The following is a 5,642-nucleotide window of genomic DNA, read 5'->3' as shown; positions in this document are numbered from 1 at the left end:
GAAATAACACATTTCTGGAATACTATAATACGACAAGCAAAAGTTCTAAGCATATACTTTTAAATGATTGTCATAGAGCAAATATGTCTCTCTAGTAACTGGCACATGGTGTTTACTCAACTTCTGATTGTCAAATTGAATATGTAATGAATATGATAGTGAGAAAGAGGATTTAGCATGTTGAACACGTTTTATGCCCTTTAAGACATATGCTATAAAATATTCTATAATTATCAATAATAAAATAAAAATTAAAGAGGCGGGGCTGGAGCGATAGCACAGTGGGCAGGGCATTTGCCTTGCACTCGGCCAACCCAGGTTAGAGTCCCAGCATGCCATAAGGTCCCCTGACCATGCCAGGAGTTAATTCCTGAGTGTATGAGCCAGGAGAAACCTCTGTGCCTCTGTGCACTCTGTGCATCGCCAGATGTGACCCAAAAAGCAAAAAAAAAAAAAAAAAAAAAATTAAAGAGGCTAAAGAGGTAGAACAGGAAGCATGTTCATGCCTTGCACACAGACAATCCCTGAGTTCAATCCCCAGTACCACATATGGTCCCCTGAGTACCACCAGACTTGATCCCTGAATGCAGACAGGAGTAAACTCACTTGTACACCTCTGAGTGTGGTTCAAATACAAACAACAACAAAATAGAATAGTAGACGTACTGGGTTTTGATTCTCTTAACAGTTGCCTTAATATATATTGTGCATGATAATGAAATTTTAAGTCACTTATGCTTAAGTCTTATGATGAATCTGTATTTTGTTCCAGAAGGTATCAAACAAGATGATAGGTACTAGTTTAATGGGTAGTAAAACTACACTTAGGGTCACTGTCACTGTCATTCCGTTGTTCATTGATTTGCTCGAGTGGGCACCAATAACATCTCCATTGTGAGACTTTTTGCTACTGCATTTGGCATATTGAATACACCATGGGTAGCTTGCCAGACTCTGCTGTGGGGGCAAGATACTCTCGGTAGCTTTCCAGGCTCTCCAAAAATGGACGGAGGAATCTAACCCAGGTTGGCCACATGCAAGGCAAACACCTACCCGCTGTACTATCACTCCAGCCCATCGCTTTAAATAAGTTTGTAAAATCATAAGACAATTAGACGTGTTATTTATCAAATACTATTATTTATCTTTTGAGCTTTGATTTGGACAAGATAGACAAAGAACTTCAGAAAATAGCTTCTCTGCCATCTGGCTGCCTGTGTTCAGTTCAAACTTTTTTCTGGGGGAGGGGGGTCACCCTGCAATGTTCAGGGGTTACTCCATGCTCTGCCTTCAACAATTATTCCTGGTGGGCTTGGGAGACCGTATGGGATGCTGGAGATCAAACCCGGGGAGGCCACGTGCGAGGCAAATGCTCAATCTTGCTATACTATCGCTCTGGGCCTGCACCTATTTTGGATTCTGACAGTTTTCATTCACAGAAAAATCTAGAACCAAACAGTTTTAGGAGGCACATCACTGATGTTCGCAAAGTTCAAATGAGTAAAGTCTCAAGTCAGGACTACATGTAATAGTTCTTGTTAGTCACTTTAAGAGCAGCCAGTCTTAAATATAATCGAGGTGGAACACCAGCTGTTAGATTACATTAGAGATACAACTCTCAAAAAAAAAAGGGGGGGGCTGGAGCAATAGCACAGCAGGTAGGGCGTTTGCCTTGCACGCGGCCGACTCAGGTTCGATTCCCAGCATCCCATATGGTCCCCTGAGCAGCGCCAGGGGTAATTCCTGAGTGCAGAGCCAGGAGTAACCCCTGTGCATTGCCAGGTGTGACCCAAAAACCAAAAAAAAAGGATAACTGGACTGGAGTGATCATATGGTGGGTAAAGCGTTTGCCTTGCACACAGATGACTGAGTTCGATCCTCGGCATCCCAGACAGCGCCAGGAGTAACTTGAGCACCGCCTAGAGTGGCCCAGAAACAAACAAGGTCATTTCAGAGCTCTGGGTTCAGGCTGGTTGCAAAGCCTGAACTTTTTTGGAGTGGCACATCTGAAAAGGCTTCAAGACTTGAACCCTCTGCAAACTCCAGCCCTCCTGGCAAACCAAGATACCCTCAATCCCGCGCATGAAAGCAAGTAAAACTGGAATCAGGAATTTTACATTTTATGAAAGTCTGCACTCCCACTGACTCCCAATTTCATTTAGGGTAGGTTTATTTTTAATAATAACTTGAATAATAATATGTAAAATATTCATTGTAAAATGATGATGTGGTTAATGACTTTCATATTCCTTTTTTATTGATCTCTAATTTCTTGCTTCTGAAATTTCCCAACACCTAATTATACCTTTGTATGCAATTTAGAATGTATGCAATGCTAGTTTATGTAGCTAAAACTATAAAATACCTGGCTTCTATCTAATTAATATATTGATATTTTAATATTTCCACAGTTATTGGTGTAAAATAATAATGTGTATTATCAATTTTTAAATTGGAAATAGAAATGCAAGAAAAAAAAGGCCTTCATACCAGAATCATCATATTCTCCAAGCAAGATAGCATAATTGCTAATTATATAGTTTCAATGGGGAATTATTGCTTTTGTAATTTTCTTGATTCTGTGCCCAAAAGATCTAACCGGGCATGATAAAAAGCAGCATAAAAGAAAATTTTCTGAAAATAACTTCAGTCAATAAGATAAATGATCAAATGATTATTTACTTATAGCAAAACAAATTGATTCATTCTATTTTAATTCAAGTATATCTGATGTGTTTTGTCTAAGACATATGCAATGCTTGATGTCTAATGTGTAATGTCTAAGAGAACTGAAGTCATTAAAAATATGTGAGGGGGGCGGCTGGAATCCTGGCAGCGGTAGGTGGCTGCAGGAGATTGGGAGGCAGGTGGGCCCAGTCGTACCGCTTGGGGGTCCGGGCCTTGCCGCCCACTCCCGTCCTGCTGTTGACCATCATGCCGCAGTCCTAGACGTGGGAGGAGTTCAGTCGCGCGGCAGAGAAGCTCTGCCTCTCGGACCCGATGAAGGCCCTTGTGGTTCTCAAATATAGGCACTCTGATGGGAGTTTGTGTATGAAAGTAACAGATGATTTAGTTTGCTTGGTGTATAGAACAGACCAAGCTCAAGATGTAAAGAAGATTGAGAAATTCCACAGCCAATTAATGAGGCTTATGGTAGCCAAAGAATCCCTCAGTGTTGCCATGGAAACGGACTGAAGGGTTTGAAATGAAGACAGCCATGTTCTTAGGAAATAAATATCTTTTTGAATTTGACAAAGCGCTGGGACAGAAAATACTTTATGTAACTAAGTGAGCTATTCAAAAGCCTAGAAATTGCTTTTGGGAGGCCTTTTAAAAAATGTTTACTTCAGAGAGCTAAGAATGTAAATGCTTTCAGCAAGAAAGCCTTTATTTATTTTTGGAACTAGAACAAGAAAAGCATCTATTTTAGAACTTTGTTGTTGATTACTTAATGTTGGGCAAAATTATAATTGTTTCTCTGGTAAATTTGTATTAGTAATTTGAAAATTGGGTATCAGGAAAAGACAGTTCTATCTGCATTAGAGAATTTATTTTTTTTGGCTGAATTAATATTTCTGAAAGCAAAAAATTTATATTGATGATGACCAACAAATATAAAACACAGTTAACTGAAATTAACTACATAACAGCTACATATAGTGGTGTAACCTCTATAAAAATTATGAAGACAAGTATGCTTTAAACCTTTCAAATTTAAACTATATTTTTGAATATGAGGGATTTGTTGAACAGAAACTTACTTGGAATCTAGTTTTCAGTCCTCAAAAACTGCTGTAGTCATTTTAAATGCATGAATAGAATGATTCGCTGGTGGACCGAAGCCACAATATTACAGAAATATTTGCCGTATATATCCTGTCTATGGTGTCTCAGAAGGGCTCAGGATCATTTGAACTGTTTGACCTTTGCATACTTCTGATCCCACATTCTGTACTTTACCCCGGGGTTAAGCATGACTGTCACAATGTTATGTTTTCCATTATTTCCACTAAACCATATTTTTCTCCTGTTAGCTGAATTTCACCACCTAAATGTCATATTTACATGTTGATTCTTACATTAAAATATTTTTATTAGGAACTTGTGTTGGGCAATGTTTTGACATGGAAAGTTCCATTAATCCAGATGACTTGTCAAGAGAAGTCAGTAAATAAAATATATAAAAATTTTCTCTTGAAAAAAAAAATATGTGAGAGGAATCCTTCTTTTGAAGACTTCTTGCATAATCTGGTAAATTGTCTGTATCCCATTATTTTTACTCTAAAAAACTTTTTTCTAAAAACATTGCACACATATGTGTATATTTGCATGTATTTACTACATTGAGCTCTGATGAAGTGGTACAGACAGGTATTAGGCTCTTTCCAAGGCTCTGACAAATCCACATTAGTTCCCCAGTACCTTATATGAATATGATTCAGGCGCATGAGTTATTTTACCAATGGTAGGTGTAGCTCAATAATAATTTTTAAAAGTTGATATAAAGGTTATGACTATAGCTCAAAAGAGTGCAGTACATGGCTTTCATGCTTCAAGACCTTTGTTAGTATTACAGCAACCTGATAACTGCAAGGTGTAAATATAGTATTGTATTGTCAAAAATCCACTGCCAGGACATTTATCACTAAGAGCAAAAGTCAACTATGGACAGTGAAATATTTGCTATATAATTAAACAATTAAATATTAGTTAAATAGTATAATGTGACATAAAATTTGTAATGTTTTAATTTATTTAAATCACTAAAAAAGGAGGAAAATCAACTATTTTATCATATGTTCAGAAATGAGCTAATATATAGCTTTGCACAGTGGCAATATGAGGCACAGTAGCCAATGAGGTTTATCCAAGGCACGATTATTGCTAATTGAAAATTTCCCAGAAATGAGCTAATATATTTGGTGTCATATTGTGTCAGTGCATAAAGTCCAACAAGATAGTAAAAATATTAAAAGTTATACTATGAGGGACCCAGATTACAGTTGATAGGATGCTTGCCCTGCAATGACCAACACAGGTTTGATCTCCAGCATCCCATATGGTACCCCAAGTATTCTCAGGAGTGATTTCTGAATGCAGAACCAGGAGTCACTTCTGAGCAACAATGGGTGTGCCCCTTCTCCCATAAAAGGAAAAAGATAGCACTACGAAATAGAAGAGGTATGACTATCTTTTGGGAGTTGCATCTGCGAGTTAATAAAAATACAATGAACTTGTGATTAACAAAATCGATGTTTATAGGAGAAGTGATAGCACAGTGGGTAGGGCGTTTGCCTTGCATGAGGCTGACCCAGGTTCGATTTCTTGTCCCCTCTCGGAGAGCCCGGCAAGCTACCAAGAGTATCTTGCCCACATGGCAGAGCCTGGCAAGCTACTCGTGGCGTATTCAATATGCCAAAAAAAGTAACAAGTCTCACAATGGAGACATTACTGGTGCCCACTCCAGCAAATCAATGATCGTGATACTGTAATACAGTGATGCTTATAAGTTACCAAGAGAGTTTGGAAATTAAGTCAACACAATTTTTAAATACTTACTGCTGCACATTTCTTCAAAAATTCATTGTGTGTATATCTCTCAGAGAGCCCGGCAAGCTACCGAGAGTATCCCACCCTCATGG

At 38.2% G+C, this 5,642-nt stretch overlaps 1 pseudogene; it reads left to right on the top strand.

The window, feature by feature from the left end:
• The first annotated feature begins 2,934 nt into the window (after nucleotides 1–2,934).
• Nucleotides 2,935–3,832, top strand: LOC129402327 (signal recognition particle 9 kDa protein-like; annotated as a pseudogene).
• The last annotated feature ends 1,810 nt before the right edge of the window (nucleotides 3,833–5,642 follow it).

Source organism: Sorex araneus, chromosome 2, assembly GCF_027595985.1.
Source record: "Sorex araneus isolate mSorAra2 chromosome 2, mSorAra2.pri, whole genome shotgun sequence".
Classification (NCBI taxonomy): Eukaryota; Metazoa; Chordata; class Mammalia; order Eulipotyphla; family Soricidae; genus Sorex; species Sorex araneus.
This window is presented reverse-complemented; position numbering and strand designations above follow the sequence as displayed.